Below are 25,275 nucleotides of genomic sequence, written 5' to 3' on the forward strand. Positions count from 1 at the left end.
TGGCAAGTGCATCTACCTTGGAGTCCATGTTTAAATACCAGCAATGTAATCAATGTCTCTAAAATCCGTTATTTTATTCTAAATTCAATTTCAGGTTCTAACCGCCTCTAACATACCATTACATGATGTGCAATCCGCTGGAAATTCACATCAAAAGAACTCTGGTGGTGAGGAAAAGGACCACCGTGCTCCTCGAGTTTCCTTCCTGTTGCTTTGTTGCTGACAGAGGGCAGTGTAACTTAGTGAAAAGCCTCATAGCTCCCAAAGCATGAAGAGTGATTCCTATGAAAGGAGCAAAAGTTAAGCAGAGGGTTAATAGCTGGGCTTCGGAGCCGAGCAATTTCAGCCCCATCACCTAGGACCTGAGGGACCTCAGGCAAGTTACGTAACCTTTCTAAGCTACAACCTCCTTACCTCCAAAATGGGGACAACGTGGTGCCCACCTCATGGGGCTGTGAGGAAAAAGACATTAGTGCTTGTAAATCTCTCAGCTTCACATTGGCCTGGCATATAGCAACCATGCAAATGCTGACTTCTTGCTTTTGTTTTCATTATTATTTTAATTGTTACTGCAAACATCTCCATTGCTACATACATGAACTCATAGTACCCAGTTAGTTGACTAGATGAAAAAAACAAGAAGCACACATATGACAGGGTAATCTTTTGTTTCGTTCTCACCATATTCTTCCTTTTCGTGGTCAGAGAATGCCTTTGTGTGTTAGGAGAAAAACATCCCTTGATCACTCCCTGGCTTTTGGTTTCAAAAGCTTAAACTCATAGAGGGCTTTCTCAGAGATCTTCCAAGATCAGGCAGGAAACCGAAAATAGCAGAATCTGAGTTCTTCTCCCCCAAGGGCCCCGGGAAGGTCTCAGGACCTCACAGAGCAATTGTTTCACGACACCCAAGGGAAGCTGGGTTGGGCTTTCCAGGCTCAGCAAAGATTCCCAGAACCATGAGTGGCCTGGAACAAGCAGAACCATCATCTTTGAGAACCATGAGACTATCACGTTGACCAAGGTAAGCTGAAAACTAAAGGGCTCTCCTTGAACTTGTTGCTGTATATAACATTCTGGGCTTTCTTATCAACTTACTCAGGAGGGGAGACTCAGTGATGAATGGGACTGAATTACCCACCACCTGGGTGTGGTGGGCACTCAGGAGAACACTCTCTCAGTTCTTAGAAGAGTAATACGACATTTCCTGCACAATCATGTGTGTACACACACATATATACATATATGTGTGTATATACGTACACAAATATGCACGTATATATACAGGCACATATATATTTATCAATTAGTAAAATTTATTCTCACTTTGATAATCCTAGGAGAAGATGGAATTCTTAGAGACTAAAGCAAAGAGACGACAGTGATAATGGCATATCTATTCTTCACAGTATTCATACAAACCAGGATTAAACTGATCTAACTTCCAATAAATTTTTCCCCTTCATATTACTGCATTTAAAAATATCATATCTCAGAGGGCTCAGCAAGTCGATTGCTTATTGACTTTCCAGCGGGTCCATATAGTGTAACGAGTTTTTATAACTCTATTTTTAAATTACTTATTGGATTTTTAAGATTAAACAAATCATATGAGAAAAATTATAGTGTTGGAAATTGTGAGAGTTGATCCTATCAAACTATTATCCTATCAAAACTATATTTAAAATTTTTAGAATGAATATTAAAGCACTACAAAGGATGCTTTTAAAAAGGTTTTTACAACAAGCAGTTCTTTATAAATTGACTATCTTTTTACAATTTTACTTACTATAATATGAACTTCTATCCCCGTATAAAAGTCTAATGGCCTTCTCTGGATTCGGTACTAAAGTCAATTCCCAATTTGAATTTGTGCTATTCTATAAGAGCTATAATGAGACTTTCCCCAGAAACTTCAAAACAGCAAAAAAAAATCAGAACTTTTGACTACAGTACAGTGTAATCAGAGTATTACTATAGAAGCAAAACTGCTAATGGCTCTCCTCTGTTTAAAATACACCTCTGTCTAAGGTGTCCTGTTATTCTTCGGCTAGAGAGGAATAGTTTGAATAGAACCTGCTATGTTCCAGCTTTGCCTGGGTCCTGCTTACCACACCAGCACAGGCCACTCTCCCACTCGCTTTGTCTCCACATGCTTTTGTTTCCCCAGCTGGAACACCCATCATTGCCACCTGCCTCGCTCACCTAGCCAACTATCTCCCATCCCTTCTCCTAACCTCTGTATTCTTCTTTAGAGCCCTGCAGACCTCCACAACACTCGTTCTTCATGTACTCAGTTGTTCCACGCTTGACTCCTCTAAGTGGTATATTTATTCACCATTGTGTTGTGCCTTAGCATTAAGAACCAGTGACTCAGAATCATACCTGAAGGAGTGACTGACTTCAGCATGACACCTGAGCCCAGCTTCCCCATAAAGCCCTCTCTTCAACCACCACACAGACATTGTAAAGAAAGTTCCCTTCTCACAGTGAGGTAAAGGGAATCTCACTCCCCACCGCGATGATTGTCCGTGCGTTAGATAGGGGCTCATGACTATTTTACCCATAAATATCAAATACTACGTTTGTCTGGGGAAGGTTTTTTTCTTCACCCAACCAGCTTAGATAAACAGCAACAATTAGCAAATCATATATCTTGTAAAGGTCTAGTATGCAGAATATATATAGAACACTTACGACACAACAATAAAAAAGACAAATAACCCAACTCAAAAATAGCAAAAGGACTGGAATAGACATTTCTCCAAAGCAGATACGCAAATGGCCAACAAGCCAGCACATGGAAAGATGCTTGACCTCATCACTTATTAGGGAAATGCAGTTCAAAACCACAAGGAGACACCACTTCTCACACCACTAGGATGGTTACAATCAAAAGACAATCACAAGTACTGTTGAGGATGTGGAGAAATTGGAACCCTCATACATCAATGGTGGGAATACCAAGTGGCACAGCTGTTTGGGAAAACTGGCAGTTTCTCAAAAAGTTAAACATAGAATTGTGTTTGGGGCAGACTTGTGCTGCCCCCTCCTCCAAATTCCTGTGCTGAAGTCCTAACACCCAGTACCTCTGAATGTGATGGTATTTGGAGATGGGGCCTTTAAAGAGGTAATTAAGGTAAAATGAGGTCATATATCTGGGTCTTCAACCAACATAGCTGGTGTCCGTATAAGAAAAGGAGGTTAGGACACAGACAGATAGACACCAGACATGGGCACACACAGAGAGACAACCAAGTGAAGATACAGCGAGAAAGTTGTCATCTGGAAGGCAAGGAGAGAGGCCTCGGAAGAAACCAAACCTGCCAATACGTCAGTTTTGGACTTGGGGGCCTCAAGAATTGTGAAAAATCAATTTCTATGGTTTACAAAAACAAAGCAAAAACCCCCCTCTTGTAAGAGTTAAGAATGTTCTTCCAACCCCTACATCATTTTCTTGATAAAAATTCCCCTTGGAAAACAATAGTACTGAAGACGTAGAAGACACAAAGCAGAACATAAAGAATACAACTAAAAGATGTACGGTACCCCAGTTAGTAACCTAGTATAAAGCCTTTTTGGGGTAAACAAATTACATTTATAGAAATTTTAGAATCAAGGAATCTACATTTACCAGAACAAATGGCCCAGAACTTGAATGAACTATATAAATCAGAACATATTCAGGTTTCATTCTACCTATTTATTGCTTTTGATGAAATTCTCTTACCAAGTCCTACTAAATTTGCCATTATCTGCCATACCTGGAATAAAATGATTTTTAAAATTCCCTAAATAATATTTGAAATGCATTTTAAATTCAGTGTCTATTTGCTTAGTGTTCTCTATTCCATCGTAGGTACAATGCTAGACTGTTATGTATTTACTTTCATGGCTTTCTTTACTTATTTGGCACAGTTTAGTTCAAACTGTACTTGTAAAACTTGAGATAGACAAATGTTTAGGTCACGTTTATTCTGGTCTTTTAAACTGCTCTGTTGTAGCTATACAATAAAACTGAAAAAGATGTGGTTTGAATAGCTGTGTGGATTTCTATTCATTTGTGCCAAGTTCCACATTATATTTATCTCCTTGCTATCACCCACATACAGGTTTAATTCATAAAAAAGTGGTCTTTGTACTACCCTCTGTGTACATTCTTCTGGCTATATAAAATAACTCGAGTTCCCTTTGCCTTTGTCTCAAAGTTTTTTTGTTTCTTTGTATTCTGCAGTCGTATTTCTTCTATCGCTCAATGAATGGGGGGAAAAACATGTAAGAATTCAGTGTGTAAATTCTGAGTCTCAGGTCCTCAGAGAGCCTGTCTCTGCCTCAGGTTCCTTAGACCAAGCAATAAAAATGCTCCATGAGGTGGATGTTTCTAGACTGTGAAAAGGCCTCTTTTCTCTTGGCTTTAAATTAGAGGATTATAAGAGTCAAGTTAATTTTCATTCAGCCTTATCTATTTGGAGTGGAACATTTCAAATTTAAAACTATTTTTCTTTTCATAAGCCTCTAATGAATTATATTTCAATGTGTTGGAGGGTAAGTGGAAAAAAGTAAAGTGACGATTTATTGTGTCACCTGGCCAAAAGACAGCAGAGGTTTACAGACTGTGGTGGAGATCCAGGATTGGGTCCTGTAATAGGATGACCCAACCTGTCATGAGAACCACGACGACTGCCAGTTCGGTAAATCAGGATGATCACGGGAAATAAGTCAGATAGAGAAAGACAAATATCATACGATATTGCTTATATGTGGAATCTTGAAAAAAAATGATACAAACAAACTTAATTATAAAATAGAAACAGACTCACAGACTTAGAGAACGAACTTATGGTTACCAGAGGGGAAGGGTTGCGGGGAGGGACAGACTGGGAGTTTGGGACTGACATGCACACACTGCTGTATTTAAAACAGACAACCAGCAAGGACTTACTGAATAGAACAGGGAACTCTGCTCTACTCTATAATGACCTAAATGGGAAAAGAATTTGAAAAACAATAGATATATGTATGTGTATAACTGAATCAACTTGCTGTACACCTGAAACTAACATAACATTGTTAATCAACTCTACTCCAAAATAAAATTAAATTAAAAAAGAAAAGACACATTTACCCCAATGTTCATTGCAGCACTATTTACAATCACCAGGTCATGGAAACAACCTAAATGTCCATTGACGAATGGATAAAGAAGATGTGGTACTATATATACAATGGAATATTACTCAGCCATAGAAAGGAACAAAACTGGGTCATTTGTAGAGATGTGGATGGACCTAGAGTCTGTCATACAGAGTCCAGTAAGTCAGAAAGAGAAAAACAAATATCATATATTAATGCATATATGTGGTATCTAGAAAAATAGTGCAGATGAACTTATTTTCAGGGCAGGAATAGAGACACAGATGTAGAGAACGGACGTGTGGACACAGAGAGGGAAGGGGAGGGTGGGATGAATTGGGAGATTGGGATTGACATATATTTCCCTAGGGGAAGAAATATAGGTGCATTTTCTTAAGTGGGATATAATTATGTTGAAAAGATATTTTAAATGAACATATTCCACTCCAAAATGCCTAGTCGGTGCTGGGAAGACCCAGGCCTGGGGGTGGCAGGGGTTTAACCAGACATCTCCTTTCATCTACAAGTTGGCCTTCTGCAGCAGAGGAGCTTGGGCTGAGTGATCACCATTGCTCAACATGAGCCATCCAGAAAGTCTGCAGACTCAAGGCCTGGGAGGACCCCCCGGCAAAAGGAGTTCAAGTAGGAGTTATTTCTTTCTGTGTTTTGAGCTCAAAAAAAAAAAAAAACTCACTCTCAAGAAGAGTGAGAGAGCCCCCACCATTTTAGTGAACACTTTCTCCTCCTCCCGTAGCTGCTTTTGTGAACAAGCAGAAAGGGTCCTCGAAGAAACTTTTGAGAGAGCTGTTCTCAGGTTTTAGAACTATGATAAGGAAATGTATTCTTAAGGAGTTTGCTTCTGAACAAAACCTACGTTAATTTGTATACGTCTGGCTTTTCGACCGAGAGCCTAAGGTCTCACAAGTATTTCTGAGGAGAGTACTATATAGTTCCAGGAATCTGAGGGGTCGAACAGAAGAGATGAGTGAGAAACAGAAGTAGGTATCAAGAGGCAGACCTGCCCGTGAAGCTTCAGTAGATCAAAAAGTTGCCCAACACAAAAATAAGATGAGAAAAGGAGCTAGGGACTTTGGAGCCAGAGAATGATTAAGCTAATCAAGATTGTCAAAAACCATGCAGAGGTTATTTTTGGTTTCTTCTTGCTCCTTGCATTACTTCTATGCTCAGTGTGTTTGTTTCATGGATAGGGTTTCATTAGTCATATGCCATATTTATTAAAACCTTAGAAAATGAGAAACCTAATATAGACCTTGGCTACGATGGGGCCAGACTTCTTAAAATGCAGCACAACATCACCATCTAGTGTCTAAAACCTAAAAGTTGAGTCAGATGTCACTGACCTATAAAATCACACATGAGCCTCTGGAAGAAACCATTATTCAACAGATAAGAAAATGAAACTCTGAAAGCTTAAGTGATTTTTTTTTTCTTTTTTGCTTACGCTCACAGAGCTATTAGAAAACAGATTTCTTGACAACCAGCCCAACCCTAGTGATCCAAACCCAATTCAGTGACAAATGAATGTAACAGTCACTTAGTATTCGTATGTTCTTAACAACATCCTGGAATGTGTTGGAGGAAAAAGCAACAAGAGGGGGATCTTTTGTATCAGTCTTCACCTCTAATCACCAGGATCTGCCCTCAAGTTAGAATATTTAGATGACAGATGGAATGTTATTAAATGTGGACAACCTGTTAAAAGGAACTTAAATAAATACAGATGTAATTAAATAAGCATTCAACTCGTCCTGGCACACAGTAAAACAACAGAAGCATTAGGTAGGGGTAACTTATTTCCAAAAGGGCTTTTTAACAGCCTACAAGATTCAGTACATCAATATCAAAGGAAATGGGTACCTTACCCACATTTAATATTTTGCTTACAAGTAAAAATAAGTTTTTTAACGTTTGTTTCTTTTCACCAGCTGTTCTATTTCATCTAAACCTTCAAAACATAGACCATCATAGGAATTCAAAGCAATGACTATGGTGATTTCATCCATGAACCCACATTTAGTAGCATATTTCTTTTTTCTTTTTTTGCGGTACGCGGGCCTCACTGTTGTGGCCTCTCTCCCGTTGCGGAGCACAGTCTCCGGACGCGCAGGCTCAGCGGCCATGGCTCACGGGCCCAGCCGCTCCGCGGCATGTGGGATCTTCCTGGACCGGGGCACGAACCCGTGTCCCTTGCATCGGCAGGCGGACTCTCAACCACTGCGCCACCAGGGAAGCCCTGTAGCATATTTCTTTATCAGTGACTTCAGAAGACTATGGCTTAGGTTGGAGAAAAGGTGGGAAAGCACTTGGATGGGGTTCTCTTTTTCTTCTCATTCATAGATCCAGTGTCAAACAGATTAACTGTCTCTGCCCCTGCTTGCACCAAAGGTCTTCATTCTTCCTTTTGGCTGCTCCTGGGTTATCAACACCCAGTATTCAGTACAAATGGTGGAGACAGCTCACAGCACTGGTAATGCTTCTGGCGCCTGCTATACTTTTGATTCTCCACGCTTTATCTGACCACTTACAACAGAAACCCCTGCCATCAGAGCCCTAGCTTAGCTGGAGTCCTGTCAGGGCCTCCACTGCCCTCCTGCCCCACTTCCACGCTTGCCTGAGGGTTACAAGGTTTTAATCAAAGGCATAAAGCCAGAAATTCTTAAGAAGGGGCAGGGAGCTCATCAGAATCATCTAGGGAGACCTTGCTAATTATAGCCCCCCTCACACCTCATCTTTTCCTTACAGAGGGAGTGTTTCACAGCCCTCAGGTATGTTGGGGAAGGAAAAAAGAAGCTGAAACCCACTGGCTTCAAGCAAGGAGAGGGGTGAGGTTAATCTTCTTTTGATTCAGGTTGAAAATACTTCAAAAGAGGGAAATGGAACCTTGTCTCCTAAGGATGAAACTATAATAAAACCTTAATTAATTTGGACCCCATTAATTCAAAATGTGTGATAATTAGAAAAATGGTTAGGTTAAAGTTTACCTTTCCTCTAGCTGGGGAAAAAGTGGTTGAAAATTACTTTCCTGTACCTAGGAAAAATGAATTTGCTAAGCATTATTAATACTTTCAAAGAGAAAAAACATTTAACTCATTGAGCAGGTAGTTTTCAGACTATTCGATACTTTTTAACACATCAACAAGTGCTACTGTAATTATAAATAATCTCTAGACATTAGAGTAGACTCCCCCAAGGACCTTTCCTAGACATCACTCAAGGCTTCAAAGTTATCAATTGAAGGTAATGAAATCAAATTTCTTTTCAAACTTTCCACAAATCTGATAGAGCTTCCCTCCAGTTAGGCCAAATTTCTATGGTTTTACTAAATCTACTGATAAACTCAGAAGGCACCCCTAGCATATCTTACTGCTTGTGAACATCTAACAATGTTCAGATCTTTATTTCAGCAAAGAGTGAATAGACATATAGGCAACACTTATTTAAAAAGTAGGAATTAAGTGTGGGAGGAGCCCAGCTTGGCAATATATACCTACAACTGGTTCAGTATCAATATTGTCTTTAAAATATATATCAGTGTTTCCTCAAATTTTTTTTTAGCTCCATAGCTTGTGAAAAGGTGTTCATTAAGATGGGGGTTAGGAGAAAGGAAGAGGGAGGAAAGCTCTGTGGTCAAAACATTTGGGGAGGGCTTCCCTGGTGGCGCAGTGGTTGAGAGTCCGTCTGCCGATGCAGGGGACACAGGTTCGTGCCCCGGTCCGGGAAGATCCCACATACCGCGGAGCGGCTGGGCCCGTGAGCCATGGCCACTGAGGCTGCGCGTCCGGAGCCTGTGCTCCACAACGGGAGAGGCCACGGCAGTGAGAGGCCCGCGTACCACACACACAAAAAACAAAACATTTGGGGAAATGATGGTTTAAACAAGTTAAGCAGGTTGCTGTACAGCAGGTCTTCTAAGAGCCTTTTCTAAGCAAGTCAACTTTTAAGAGAGTGGTGCAGTACTTTCTAAAGTTACTTTAAAAGGAAGTCCTTCTTCACAAAGCAACCTGGGAGCATTATCCCAATGCTCCATGAACGCTCTTTGGGAAACACTAAACCAGCTGTGTAGCAATTAATGAATACCCTCAGAATTCCAATAGTTAACCAAAGATTTTCTGTTGCCTAATTATTTCAACCCAGCAAACAGAAATAATAAAACTTTATACCCTATATTATTATATTTATCCACCTTATTCCATTTAAGTTGCTTACAATTGCTGGCTGTACCCTGAGGCTTTATGAACTGAAGTTCCTGTGGTTTGATTTAAAATATTTTAATTAAGTGAAGCTTTCTGCCCCAAGGCTTTCTAAAGCAATTTTCAAAACCTCAGAAACAAGCAAATGTTATACCAATGGCGTTACCATTGACAAACCACAATGGTTTCCAAGCCTTCATTTTTGCTTTGTTTTACTATGCATAGAAGTATTTTATTTCAAATAACAGCAATAAATCACAGAGTTAGGCAATGTAGGACCAAAGTTATGTGCCTTGGGCATGGTGAGAAATGCAAAGCTCACCACAAAATACCTTCAGCCAATGGAGAAGTCATCTAACACAGGGGTGGTTGTACCTCTATCTAACTTAGGACTGAGGTCATCAGTGTTTTCCTGGTAGAGAGTTATTTCCAATTTCCCTTCAGAGTATTATGTTTTCATTTTAGGAGTGTGCATACGCATTTTTTTGTGGTTTTGGGAGGGACTCAACTAGGGTTTGAGGAGATATTACAGCAGAATGTCTCAAATTGTTATCTCAGGACCAGTAGCTTCAGCATCACAGAGAACTTAGAAATGTAAATTCTAAAGCATGAGCTTTGGAGACATAAAGACCTACATTTGATGTTACTTAATCTTTCTAAGCCTTTGTGTCTTGTCTATAAAATGATTTTTAAAAATAATATCATCTTTCTTGAAGGGCTGCTTTGAAAAAAGGAAAAATGTGATGATATATGTCATTTCTATGTATTTCACATAGCAGTACTCAGCTTGTGGACAGAACAATTAAATAATTTATTGTCCCACTATTTAGGGGAGAAGGAAAGTCTTGATTTAGGAGGAAAACAAATCTTCTATTTTTTCCCTACAAAGTTAAGCCTTGAATGGCTAGTTCAGGCACCCTAATACGCTATGAACCTTTTTCAGAAATGCCCCCAAATTTGTTCAGTGTATGAAACTGGTCTTCCCTAGTCTGGTGTATATATACTTTGACTACAATGGCTGGTGGACAGGACATTTTGGCGAGCCAGTCATGTGGTTTAATAAGAGCAGAGCTACAGCTTGCTGTGAGTAAGGTAAGAAACAGCAGGACTTTGCTCAAGGAAGAGTTCGTATTGACTGAACCAGATGAGACGTTGGCCTCTGGAGCAGAAGAGAATGCTAGCAGGACAGGGGACTATGCCAGGGGCTGAGGGGCAAGGAGACAGTATGATGATGAGCATTCATAAGCGCCAGGGGCTGTGACCTCTCTGCTGTCGTTTATTTAATCTTCCTAACACCCCATGAGGGAGGTCCTACTCTTCTTCTCCATTTTGCAGAACCTGCTGACTTGAGTCCTTAAGTAATGGGCCCAAGGCCATGGAGCCAAGTATCCAGACCTCTCTCTGTCTCCTCACCACTGCCTCCTAGCTCTCAATCCTTGGGGCGCTACTATAGACACTGCACCATTATCTTTAAAGTGTTGCCGTGATTGTGTTGAAATTATTCCTGAATTGCTTCTTAGTTTTATTTTGAGCTTTTCAATTCCTTCAAGTACACCATGGAAATGTCTAATATCCCAAAGTGTGCCAAGAATACAGAAAGGATGATAAACACCAGACTAGGTTTTGTTTTTGTTTTTTTTTTTTGTTTGCGGTACATGGGCCTCTCACTGTTGTGGCCTCTCCCGTTGCAGAGCACAGGTTCCGGACGCGCAGGCTCAGCGGCCATGGCTCACGGGCCCAGCCGCTCCGCGGCATGTGGGATATTCCCGGATCGGGGCACGAACCCGCGTCCCCTGCATCGGCAGGCGGACTCTCAACCACAATGCCATCAGGGAAGCCCCAGACTAGGTTTTAATGATAAGTTTCTACTCAGGTTATTCTGCCCCTGGGCCTTGCTTTTAGAAACCACACTGCTAAGCTTCGTCCTCCTTTGATCCTGTCTTCGCTAAAATGAGTTCCGCTAAAATGAGTTTCTCTAGAGTGAGTTTAAAACTCATACTTGTACTCTACCTTGAATGCCTACAGTGACCCAAAGTCTCATTTCCCGCCTTCCCCTTTGGATTTCCCCCCGTGGCTTCTGTTTCCTGCTTTCCCAGTCAGAATTCTTAATTGGCTTTATCTCCCCCTCATCACCTCTGGCCCTGCTGGTAACCAGTCCCTGGAGAAGAGCCTCAGTTGTAACAGAGCAGGGAGGGCTCTCCTTCCATTTTCTGGACTAACCAGGGACTGCAGCCTGCACTCTGGGAATCAATTGAACCCACACAGCTTAGCACTTGTGAAGCTTTTCGACCCCCCTGCGTTTCCAATATCATCTTATCAGTTCCCTTCTGATCTAATCCATCACATGAAACTGAAGTATACTTCATTTATTAGCTGCTCCTTTTAAAATTCTGTTAAGACTCGGGGAACGGAAAAAGGCGGAATGATAAAACGCTCAAAAATGGAAATTTTGGTCATTTTGGGAAAGGGGTGTTGAAGTCTGGGTACTTGAGGGGTTTCATTATATACTTCAAGGTAAAATTAACACTATTTCTGGGTTTTATTCATGCCTTTTGAAATACATATCCACGCTGGCAGCATCCCGTCTCCTACTCTTAGTAAACTCATATTTAAGACTGATTGATCCTCTTATCTTGTACTAAGACTTCTTGGCCTTTGAAGAGCATTTCCTGTATCATTAAGATTTTCATTTCCAGTTCTTGAATCAGACAACAAACACCACTTTTCTAGTTTTATGGGACAGTTGGGCCCTTGTCATTAGCAAACACTTCAGGTTTCTGCACTGACATTTTGTTCAAGAGGCTATCAGAAGAGCTAATTATGCTGCATCTCTTTGCCTTAGAGCTCATGGCCTTGGTAGAGCGGGAGCTTACCGAAACCCTGTGCTTTTTGGTGTGAATTGATCAATCTGGCCTTAGCCCAGGAAACCCAAAGCACTCCACCCACAGACCCTAATAAAGGCATGTCCCCCAGGCCCTGCTTTTCTATCTGCCTCAGCCTTGACCTCCCCATGCGGACCCTTGAGGTTTGTCAGGTACTTCCTCCAGGACCTATGAGTAATAAACTTCTCTATTGGTCTTCTGTAGTACCATGGCTCATCATCCAGCACGCTGTGCTCTACTTAACAAATATTATTTTAACAAACTCATAACATACAGTGACAGGATTGGAACGGCCAAGGTTTCTGGGACACCTCTGTGTCTTTATCAAAAATGCCCTCAGAATTTACCTGCATAAACAATAAGAGGAGAGAGAAAGACAAGGTAAAGTGAGTAGGTTTTTGTAATTATCTCCCCATTAACTTAATTAAAAAGTAGAAAAGAGCAAATTATATTCTCAAAAGAATTTTTTTTTCTGGTGCTCCTAATTATTTGGTTTCAAACAACGACAACAAAAAAACCCCAGCACATACATTGTCAGTTCTAGGAACTTATTCTGAAGCAACGGAATGGAGACACTATGTTTTAGGAGATTATTTGTCTTAATTTTGAAATCCACCTTGCACATCATCACTGGGGATTTGGAGAATGCTAAGCCCCTCCAATTCTTGACCCAGAAGACATAATGAGGTTTCTTTATGCTGTAGTTAATGTCATAACCTGTGTGTTGAAAAGCATTTCTGACACTTCTTCTAAAAAGTTAATCACAAAATCCTAGTTCCTCTAGCAAAGCATTGCCTGAAGACCTCAAACATTTGGCGACTAGGCACCAGCTGCCTTTCTGATATGCCCTCTACTGAACCTCCCCCATAGGTCTTAAAAAAGAAGTCTCCAACATCTTAATCCTAACTTCATGTCACCATTCGAAAGATTACCAGGTCCAGATTCTCTTCATAATCTTCAAACACAAAAGTGGGTATTTTCTGCCTAAGCTGGAGAGAGGGAGAAAAAGACAAAGCTCTCCCTCTGTCCATGGTTCAGGCTAATCAACGTTTCAATCATCTTTAGCCAGCTTCCTGGACAAAACCAGCCAGATCTTTCATTTCTTTATCTACCATGACCTCAAGGTGGCACAAAGCAGAGTGCCATGGATTACTTTCCCTATGATTCATGCACTCTTTCTTCTTCATCTTATGTTCACAGTATCCTCTTGTTAACTGAATGGCAGCCACTACAAGATATGTAAGTGACAGCATTCCTGAGAAAGAAAGAGTAAGGAAAACTTCCAGTGTGCAAAATAGTAGACATTTTTAATGTTCAATGCATGTGCTAAAAGAAACATACAAAATTCACCTGAGTTATGATCCTTCTCCTCCCAGAACTTCTGTTTCTGATGGGATAGTTTTTTCAGTTGTGACTATTATTTTTATTCTCAGTCAATGTTACCTTAGCCCATCATGGAGAGGTGAGACCCAGGACTTTCAGATGTGAATTTATTGTTGATTCATGTGTCATTATGTTTTTTAATTGATACCTGGTATATATATTTATAGTGCTGTCTATTTCTGTAAAGGCAGCAGCAATATAAGTGGCCTAAGAACATAAAAGTGGAAAAGTAATCTGAAATTAAACATTTCATAACCTCCCAGCCAACCACAGGCTAAGAGAAAATGTGGCTTTCAGTTGTGGAGAAAAAAGTCGAGAGACGCGAGGCAGGCCATGGTGGGCACTTTTAGGCGCTTAAAGTTGCGACACCAGTGGAGCTATGAGCAACTCCTCCTGACTGCTTCAATTTATACCCACCATTGGCCATTTATCCCACATGTAGGTGAAGTAATTGCCTTACAATGATAAAAACTGAGTTATTTTGAAAACTTATTACAACACCACAACTCAGTCAGGGGGCGCCAGCTCCTCATTTCCATTTCTATTGGTTTATCTTCATTGACCAAGGAGAGCACAGTGAAGTCTCACCTATCAGCTAAAGCGGTACAATTTGATTGGGTGCCTATGAATTTACACCTATTTAATTACGATTCATGTACAACCATCTGTCTCCTGTTAATATCATCTTTCTTGCTTTTGACCAAAAAAAAAAAAAAGAAATGAAAGAACGAAAAAAAAGAAAAGCCAGAAAAAGCTAGAGCATCTGTAATTTTTGGCATTGTAAATGTTTGTTCTCATTGACAATTCTTTCACGAATAAATGGTATTGTTTTAAAAGAAAGCTTTATTTTTTAGCATGTATTCACTTGGTTTTGCAGAATAAGATCCTGTTACCATTGAGGAACTATTCTGGGACAGTGGATTTTCATGAGCTCCAGGAAAAAGATAACATTGTTATCCTTTTCTCTTATTACTTTAACATTTACATAGAATATTTTACTCGAACATTCTTTCCCCATAAGATTCCTTTCGCTGTTGTTCCTTCATTTTTAAGCCATTCTCTATCTTGCACGTTGCAAAGGCATTTGCCAGATTTTCATAGTTAGATTCAGACATTCTGATTGCAAAATAGCACAATTAGTACTAATATTTTTATGACACCATTTGGATTTATATTTGGTAAGATTATTCCTACTCATCATTTTATTTCTTTAGTCTTTTGTATACAGTATCCGTTAAAAATCATTTATGGATTAAATGAGTGATTAATGAATGCTTTCAAGCCTATGGTTCATCAAAAATTATTTTGACCTTTTTGTAGAATATGGACCATCTACGCTGTCATTGTTTCTTTTCAAAAAGCCTTTCACTTCCTCAGACCTCTATATACTAAAAGAACTTTTAATGTCATCAAAGAAAATATAGGCTTTGAATTTACATTCTAGCTTATCCATTGACTGGTTGTATGATGTTGGAAGTAAAAAATAGAAATAACAATACTTACATAATAAGGTTGTTCTCAGAGCCAGAAATAATGTGCTTTAAGTGCCTGTCACATAGCAGGCATTCTATATGTTGAGATAAGTACTGTTTTTGCACTAGAAAAAAAGTCTAAGAAACCCTGAGCACCTACCATACTCATCAACTCCTTCTGAATAAAGCATCAGTAAACGGCTTCTTAGGTAAGATCCTTGGTTTCTAAGACCCATTATCCTTCCTAGATGCCTAAATCAAAGTTATCATCTGAATCAAGGCCACAGTACATGGGTTGGCTAGCAGCCTGTAGCATTACTTAGAGTGAGGAATTTACCTAATAGCAAGACTATAATAAAGAGTAACACCTAAACAGTCCTATTTACATTCAAATTCCCAGATCTTCTCTGGGAATTTGAAGGTAAGATACCCAGAGATGAGATGTGCAGCAGAGCAGATGTGAAGGGATGTGTGGAGAGAAGGGGGCATGGAGAAGCCCTCAAAGAGCCAAAATAAGAGGAGGCAAGAATGGGATAGGAACAGACAGTTTCAGTAGAAGAGGCAGAGAGAAGCTGACTCCTGACAATGAGGGAGCAGTGGACAAACCCACTCCAAGGTGTGGCCCCTAGAGTTGCTACTGCTTCTCTAGAACCTGTCAGGTCTCCTGGATGTCCAGCTGTGAACAGCCAATTGTCAGTGCTTCTTTGTTTCCCATAACAGTTGTCCTTTGTTGTGTCCCTCCACAGGGTGTGCCTCTGTGTGCTGTGACCAACCTGCACACGACTAACGTGGTAATGGAGAGCAGAAGGTAGGAGAAGAAAATTTCCCTTTTGCCTCCATTCTTCCACCTCCACCACTCAGTTGATTTTAATGTTGAAGAGGACCTTAAAGGTCACTTAAGCTAATTATTCATAGGGAAATTTGTTATTCAGTTCCTGCCATTGATTCCCCCTGCCTTACTGCACTTCCGTTTTCTCCTCTGGAAACTCTATCTCTCCTCCTTTGGGAAGGATGGTGAGTACAGCTGCCCTGATTCCTCTCTCAAGATGCTGAAGGGGTCTCTAGAAAGGAGGTCCTCCTTCCAGCTTGTGCCTCTTCTCTTCCTTATTCAGCCAAGAAGTGAGCACACATTTTAAGTTCAGTTGATATGATTCTCTCTTCAAAGACTTTACATCTTAAGGGGAGAGACTAAGGACAGAGGAGCAATTGGCATTATTCTGCCACCTCCCTCCCCTTCACTCACCCAGTTCTGACCGTACTCCTTCCTTCTATACAATTTGCAGTTGGTTTTCCCTCTCTCTGCTGGACTCTTGCTCCAGGAAGTCACATGGCTCACTCCATCCAGGTCTCTAGGACCTTCCCCATTATTCTGTTCTCTTACTATATTTCCTGTCAGACCCTGTTTCATTATTGTTCTCAGTTCTTATCACTACTCCAGGTGTTATATATTTATTTGTTTACTAGTGTAGTGTCTATTCCCCCCATAATATATAAGCTACACAAAACCAGGGTCTTTGTTCATTCTCTGTAGTACCCCAGTTCCTAGCTCTTGTAGATACTCAATAAATAGTTAAATAAAGCAAGAATTTATTCACTTAAGTGATGACCTGCATTGTGAAGTGGTTATGCTAACTAGACCTTTTGGAGTTAACTGGATTTTCTCTGTTCCAAACCTGGTCCATTAGACTGTCTTAGCCAACTCCTAGCTCTCTCAGATCCTTTCAATGCATTCCCTTCTTACATAAGTTTCCTAGGCTATTTAATTTTGCTTTTAATGAATGAACTCTAGTGTATGTACTTCTTTATTAATATTTGAATTTCCTGTAACACATTCTTTGCTCAATCCTGAGTAGACAACAAAAGAAACTGGAAACTCACCATCCCACAACTCTCCATCTTAGACAATACTTTCCTTCTATTATAGATTCTAGTTCTGCCCTATGGGGCAAAAGCAAACCAACTTAATGCCTCTTCCACTAACAAAAGTTAATAAGATTAAAGTAATCAACACAAAGATTGTATGAATGGTCAATGTTATTAACCTGTAAGTAGTTATTTGCATCCCGAACAAGGCATTTATTAATCCAAATGAATTTAGAGTTTCTAAATGAGCACTGGATGAGGGGACAAATTTTTAAGCTTAGATTCCTGTTCTCTTTCTTGCCTGCTCCCACTTCTGAAATTTTCCCAAGATTTTATATCCCTTCCTCTCTCTCTCTATTAGGACAACAAAGAGAAAGAAAACTAAAAAAAAAAAAAAAAAAAAAAAAAAAAAGAGGAAAAAGAAAAGGATAAGTACTAGAGCAACACAAGGTTTAGTAATTTCCATCCACACATCCTTCTCCACTTATTCCTTTATCATGAGTCTGTGGATATGCACTATTGTGATAGATGATATACTGCACCTTGTCTATGCCATAACAACCTGGCTGTATGGCCTTATTCAATCAACACACACTTATTATTAAATAAAATATCTCTTACTTCCTAAAAGGCGCAAAACCTTGAGATCTTTAAATTAGGAGAGAATCAAGTTTGTTAACTGAGAAGAACAAGACAGATAAATAGAAAAGTAAGCTGATTTCAGAATAAGTAAAATGAAACAAGAAACTAAGAAGTCTGGAACAGAAAAACACAGTCGTAGACAGATCAGCGAGAAGAGTCTCCGGAGTAAAAGAGGACAAGGTTTTGTAATACTGTATTTACCTACTCCTTATGTAGTTTGCACCTGGGTTATCTCACATCTGTAATAAAGTGGTTTTGACTGTACTAAAGAAAACCAGCCTAAGAGCATGTAGCTGCTGTGATGATTTGCTAACCTAGAAAAGTAAAGGAAAACAAAATGTCCACATTCCTAAGGCCACAGCATGAAAGAGAAGCCCAACAGGGCCTGAGCAGTCAATTGTCATCAGAATGAGTCTCTGCTTTCCTTTCAGAACCAAGCTTCACATTGCTTCACAACCCCCTAGCATCATTTGCCCTGGGTATCTCTTACTTAAACTGCGCTCTGCTTCCCTGCTTCCTATCAGGCATGAATCACCCCTGCTCCCACTGCATCCAATCCTCTTATTTCCTTCAGAAAAATTATGCTAATATGAATTCTCTTATTCAAATAATTTCTAAAACCAATTGTATGGAATTATTAGCTAGCCCACTTAGACCCAGTTTTACTGTTGTGCTAACAATAAAAATGTAGAAAGCAGCAATATGCAACAAAAGCATTGGACAAAACTTGTTTTCATGTCTATGTCTCTCATATCTATCCTCTTTTTCTATTTCCATAGCTATTGTCTGGTTCAGGCTTTTGTCACCTCTATATTAGACAACTGCCAATTCTAACCTTAGCCTCCTAAATTCCCCTCACTTATAACACCAATACCCTTCAATTCAGTTCTCACAATACTAGGCAACCTTTCTAAACAATAGGTAGAGAATATAAATCCCAGCCCAGGTATGCAGATATAAAATGTTACATTTAAAAACAATGGAATATTACTCAGCCATAACAAGGAACGAAACTGGGTCATTTGTAGAGATGTAGGTGGACCTAGAGTCTGTCATACAGAGCGAAGTTAAGTCAGAAAGAGAAAAACAAATACCGTATATTAACGCATATATGTGGAATCTAGAAAAATGGTACAGATGAACCTATTTGCAGGGCAGGAATAGAGATGCAGACATGGAGAACAGAGGTGTGGACACAGGTGTGGGGAAGGGGGTGGGATGAATTGGGAGATTGGGATTGACATATATATACTACCATGTGTAAAATAGATAGCTAGTGGGAACCTGCACAGGGAGCACAGCTCGGTGCTCTGTGGTGACCTAGATGGGTGGGATGGGAGGGGGAATGGGAGGGAGGCCGAAGAGGGTGGGGATATATGTATACATAGGGCTGATTCACTTCGTTGTACAGCAGAAACTAACACAACATTGTAAAGCAACTATACCTCCAATTAAAAAAAAAACACTTCTGAAAGCGGCTGGATAGGTATTTTCATATTTTGGAATTGAGAAAAAGGCATATCAAAGAAGTAAATTAAAAAAAATCAATATAAAAACAGTTTTGCTGTGGTGTATAGTGGACATAAATAAACAAATCTGCATTATGCTAATACCTTTACAGGTATTGTAAGATATCATGGTATCTTGCATTCTAGTGCTTTCAGTTTCAATATTCATATTTTCTACATTGTTATCCTACTTTTAATGTTCAGATATGATGCAGTGAACTTGCATAAAGTTCATGTTAAAAATTACTTTTTTCCCCCAAATCCAATTTACTAGTTAGAAAATGAGAATAAAACATCAATTCTGACTTTAATTTTGCGTTTTAATTTTGGAGTCTAGATCGTTTTGGAGCAGAAGTAGCAATATCCTCAACATCCACCAACATTTTAAGCAAAATGTAAGTCAAGAGCTTATAGTGGCCTTCTTTACCACCACACGGTAGAGACCCCATCTGAGAATGAAGCCTTCATCAAGAAAAGCAGAGCCTAGAGAGGGACAGAAACAGATTTCTGCTTAGATTACCAGAGTAGCTAAATCCAGCTGCGAAACCAATTTATTACCTAAACATTTCAGGTGAATCAGGCAATACAATGTCTTTTAGCAATCTGAGCTCAGTTTCTAGCACTGTAACCTGAAGAATCATGACTAATACATGAATCTATGCTTTATAAGATATCAAGGTGAGAAAGGAAAGATATAAAAAGGAAGGAGTGGTCTTCCTCCTATGGAAAATATACACACTCATTAATATTGGGGATTTGGCAGGCTTTCACTGTGGAAGTTGGTAGAGGTCCCTTCATCTAAGCACTGCACCCTGCCACAACTCCTCTTCTAATGGAACTTATCTAACCCCCCTGAGATTCCAGAGCCTGCTCCCATAGCCTTGATGAAGGGGCAGTGAGTTACAGGACTGCCGTCCAGTCAACAGGTGGAGTGGGCACTCCACTTTTACCTGGAGTAGGCACCATACTCAAATTGGCCAATCCAATTCTCTCTCCTGAAAAATTGATATTGTCTAGTGTCTAGTGATGCTTAGACTGAAAGGGTATAACTTGGTGTGGACATTATATACACATGCTCATTAAAAAATAATAAATCAAACCAGCAAAGAAAAAACATCTTGCAGAGATAACAAAGAATGAAGCTAAATATCCAATATGTACCAAAGAGACACAGAGAGACAAAACTCCCTTGGTCTCAGACTTGTTCTCATTCCATATCCTAGTTATAGGCCTCCTAAGTCCTGGCTACCTTGTTTGCCCTTGTAGTCATTCAATATATTTCCCCCCCTCGCAGCTTGAGCTAGTGTGGATGGGTGTCACCTACCTGCAACCAAACAATCTCTCTCTGAAAAACAGCCCATCTAGTATATGTGAAATAACTTGAGATCCTTTAAATAAAAAGCGAAATCAATTCAAAATATGAATAAAGGTGCTTCCAACTTTCAGATTCAATTTGTGGTTTTTGTGACCTCATCTTTAAGAGAAAATCCACAAAGGCAAATTCTCTTGTGTATGCACTGTTTGCAGGTTATCCATTTCAGGTCCTTAGGTTTGGCTGTTGGGACATTGATGGAAACCACGGAATGATTCAATATAGGGTGGGCAAATGAAAAACAGGTTTAGGGGCCATATTTTTAAATCGTGATCTCAGATGTACTTATGGGTACTTCTCACCAGAGTGATCTTTCTAAAACCCTAAACTGATTATGCCATTCCTACTTCAAATCCTCTTTATAAGCACTCCATTTCCTTTAATATAAAATGCAAACGTATAGATGCTTAGTGCTCCCTACCTCTCCAATCCCATGTCCCACTCAATTCTTCAGGCATACCTTACTAGCACTACCTCAGAGTCTTTGAACACAGTATCCCTGACGCTGGCATAAAATGAGCACACTCTTCTGGGATCTAGGGGCATTGCCAAAAGCTGCGCTTGCAAGAGCAAAGTTCATGTGAAATATTCATGTTCGATTGCACATATCTGTACTTCTATTCAATAATATGTACATATTTGTTTTGAGAGGTATTTCCCCAGAATTGATAACCCATGATGAGTTTGAAGATTGTCTCACTGGTTTCTCTATCCCTAGTGTCTGTTACAGTGGCTAGCACAGATTAGGTGTTCAAAAAAATATTTCGAACAAATGAGTAAACAATAAACTCTTAGTGGATGCAGAAAATTATCTATTTTGTGCCCTTATCTATCTCTGGCACAGAACTTGTACAAAAGCTTGAGAATCAGGGCTCTGGTCATTCTGAGCTGTTTGACATCTCCTAACTCATTCCAACACACTCTTCAAGATACAATTAACTGTCATCTATTTGAAGGATTTCTTCTACTGCTCAAGGGAGGGATACTTCTCCTATGTTCTCCCAGCATCTCTATTATGAAATTTAGTATATTGTAGTATAATTATCTGTCTGCTTCTATGTCCTCCCTACAAGACTGGAAACCCCTGGAGGTAGTGATTTGTGCTTTGTTCCCCTCAAGAGCACCGGCACCTGGCCCGTGGTAGGCTTGAATGAACATCATGTTGAAAGAATAAATGAGTGAATGATTCAGGTGATCTGGAATAGACACGTGGCTGCCATTGTTATGGGTCTTTGCAGATCACACCAAATGCAGAAATCAGCATAGTGAGGAATCGTAAAGCTGGGATATGCCTCAGGTCAAAACATCATCTACTATCTCTCCTTTATAAAAACTGAGTGGATGATGAAGTTAAGACCAGAAGCAGTTTAAATTCAGAGACACCAACTTTTTAATCATGTTTGCCCCTAGAGCTACTATACACCAGGCAGTCCATGCCCTGTTAGGAACTGGGCAGCACAGCAGGATGTGAGCAGCGGGCAAGCAAGCAAAGCTCCATCTGCCGCTCCCCATCACCCCCCACCACCCCCATCGCTCCCCATCGCCAACGAAACCGGTCCCTGGTGCCAAAAAGGTTGGCGACCTCTGCTATATGCTACTGCTTCCCCACCTCAGTGGGGCTTACAACTAAGTAGTCATGAACAACAAGAACAAAGGCACATTCTTTTTCCCTGATCCTTTTCTTCAGCTGCATGACCTGATACTCAAAGAGGTCTGGTTACCACTTCCAGAACCTACACCAGATGGTGAAGGGATTTCAAACTTCAGTTTTAGCACAACCAAGCAGTTAAATATGTTAGAAAATTAAACACTAATGAATTTGTCTGACAGCCCAAATATTTATCTTTTACTTTAGAAACACCAAAGGGAGAAAATAGAAGTTTATGCAGTAAGAGTCATGGGCACATAGAATAAGCAGCCAGTGCAGTCTGTACCCTACTCAATGTTAGGAAACCCTTCCAACACAACCGTGTCCTTTATAATCTGTACCACTTTGGGGAATCTGGAAATTGTTCTGCTGCCAAAGCATAGTGGGGGAAGGAGGAGAACACGCCAGCTCCTCTTTAAGCAAGCACAAAAGTGCCATTCTCTCATCTGGCAAAACAATAAGATTAGCTCTTTTATCACTAATTTTTCACTCTCCTCACCTACTTTGTAAACACTGCGTGGATGACTTTGCTCCTTATCAGCTGTAAACTGAATCTGCCTTTGTTGAAGCACCGTCAATCAGCTGACTTTCTGTGCATACACTCAGTGATATACCCAACTGAAAAAAGACAGACTTTCATTTTCCCCAGCAATATCAGGAAAAAAAAAAAAAGTACAAAACAGAATGAAAAACAAAAAGGACTCTTCTGTAGAGTGTAACCTAGAGTTCATTTACTCTGCCAGACAGAATGAGATTAAAAACCAATGAAGGTCAAAGCTATTAACATTTGGATCAGAGGGCATTTTGCCTGTTAGGATCTAGTTAGACTGGGCTTTTGTAATTGCCCAGTTTGTTTCCAACATGTCCGGTAAACACTAACATTAGCTAAAGCCTGGGTGGTCTCAGGCTCCACATAGGCAGCTCAAAGGCCAGCTTTATCTTTGATTAGCAGCAAAAACACGCAATTCTTTATATACCAATTTAAATAGTCAATGAACCTCTTTATTTTTGCTGGTACAACTTGATTGTGACATTTCCAAATGGACCGTAATTTGATTTCCCTTTAGAACTCTTCTGTTTTACACTTTTTAAAGTATATGACTGACAGCTTCCTTGCACACTAGGCAATTTTGAGGGCCAGCACATTAGACTTAACAAAGAATGCCCTTGATCATCAGGCAAGACTAAGGAAATCTGAGTGCTAATCCAGAAGATAACCTTTTTGATTAAATTACTGTCAGTACACCATGAACAGCTTCTTCCTCAGGCTCTGGCAATAACATCTTTTCTTTGCTCTTATGCTTCCTAAAAGTTGTAGCTTTGAGAGTTACAACTCTGAGAACATTTTCTAGACTAAATTTACTCGCCTCTCCTCATCTTGCCCTTACTCATTCCAAGCAAAAAAGGCATGGGAAAGCTGTAGGTAACTTTGAAAGTGTGCCCAGACCCTTCAAAAATAGCTCAGTAATCCTTACATTTTTGTCAATATTGGTACATGTAAAGGAAGCTCTTCTACTTTTCATACCTCCATTTTCTTCTCTACCCACATATACCTTAGTCTTCAAATCTCAAATCCTTCCAAAGCCTTCCCTTAACTACACCAAACATCAGGGGTCTTCCAATGCTATGAGTACTCATAACACTTCCAGGCTTTATGTGTTGACTAGTATGGTTTACTATGTCAGAATCTTAACTATAATTACTTATTAATTCCCATCTCTCATGCTAGTCTCTGAGCTTAGAAGGGCAGACTCTGTCATCCATGTTTTTGTTTGTTTGTTTGTTTGTTTGTTTGTTTTGCGGTACGCGGGCCTCTCACTGTTGTGGCCTCTCCCGTTGCAGAGCACAGGCTCCGGACACGCAGGCTCAGCGGCCATGGCTCACGGGCCCCGCCGCTCCGTGGCATGTGGGATCTTCCCGGACCGGGGCATGAACCCGTGTCCCCTGCATCGGCAGGCAGACTCTCAACCACTGCGCCACCAGGGAAGCCCTGTCATCCATGTTTTTATCACCAGCATCCATTGCTTGGGACTGACTCTAAATGAATGAATCTTTGGAAGAGCAGAGACCATTTCAAAAAGAAGACTACTCCTTTACTCGCAATGGCACTGAAGTTAAGTAAATAAAGCATACATGGCTGCATTATTAGCTATAAGAATGTTATAACCATCCTAATAAAACCTTATATATACTAAGTCATTTGGGAATTACAAAAATTTCATGGCATCTACTCACCCTCTAGGTTATTTTTTTAATTAAGTGTTCTTTGTTGCATTGTTCTTACTACCTTGCTTTGGTTAGATGGTTTAATTGCAATGAGACAAACTCCCAAGGAAGTTAACTTAAAAAATAGGGATTCTCGGGCTTCCCTGGTGGCGTAGTGGTTGAGAGTCCGCCTGCCGATGCAGGGGACACGGGTTCGTGACCCGGTCCGGGAAGATCCCACATGCCACGGAGCGGCTGGGCCCGTGAGCCATGGCCGCTGAGCCTGCGCGTCCGGAGCCTGTGCTCCGCAACGGGAGAGAGGCCACAGTGGTGAGAGGCCCGTGTACCGCAAAAAAAAAAAAAAAAGTAGGGATTCTCAAAAATCTCAGCCCAGCCTGAGGAGAATTGCAAAGTCAGGCATCCACCCCTCTGTTCCAGTTTTCACTTTTGCTTCTCAAGTGCCTGTTCCATTTTCTTCTTCACCTCCATGTAGTTCATCACTGCCACCTCAACATTGTGACTTCAGCCCTTGAGTCTACATAGTATTGCAGACTCAGAACCCAGAGCAATCTGAATTGTTCTATCCATTTGCCAATCTGAATTTTGGGGATGGAAAAACTAGTTGTCCCAGTTTGATTTATGTTTCTGCCCCTGGTCCAATCATTTATGGCGAAAGTCTCAGGACACATATGTTGCCTCCATCAGGGCTATGGGTTGGATATGCTCTCTAAGAAGGGGATAGAAGAAAGCAAACAATCAAACGAAAAAGATCTCCATTACGCATATTTCTGAATGCTTCTACCATGCGCCGAAAAGTCTGAATTCATTGTTTTATTATTTATAAGTCAAACCAATATTTACGAAGCACTACTTTTCAAGGTTCTAAGATTCCCAGATACAAAGATGACTTGCAGACTCAATGCAGAAGAAATACACAGTTCAATCGGAAGACAGGCATG

This window comes from Neophocaena asiaeorientalis, unplaced genomic scaffold, assembly GCF_003031525.2.
Source record: "Neophocaena asiaeorientalis asiaeorientalis breed wild unplaced genomic scaffold, Neophocaena_asiaeorientalis_V1.1 scaffold232, whole genome shotgun sequence".
Classification (NCBI taxonomy): Eukaryota; Metazoa; Chordata; class Mammalia; order Artiodactyla; family Phocoenidae; genus Neophocaena; species Neophocaena asiaeorientalis.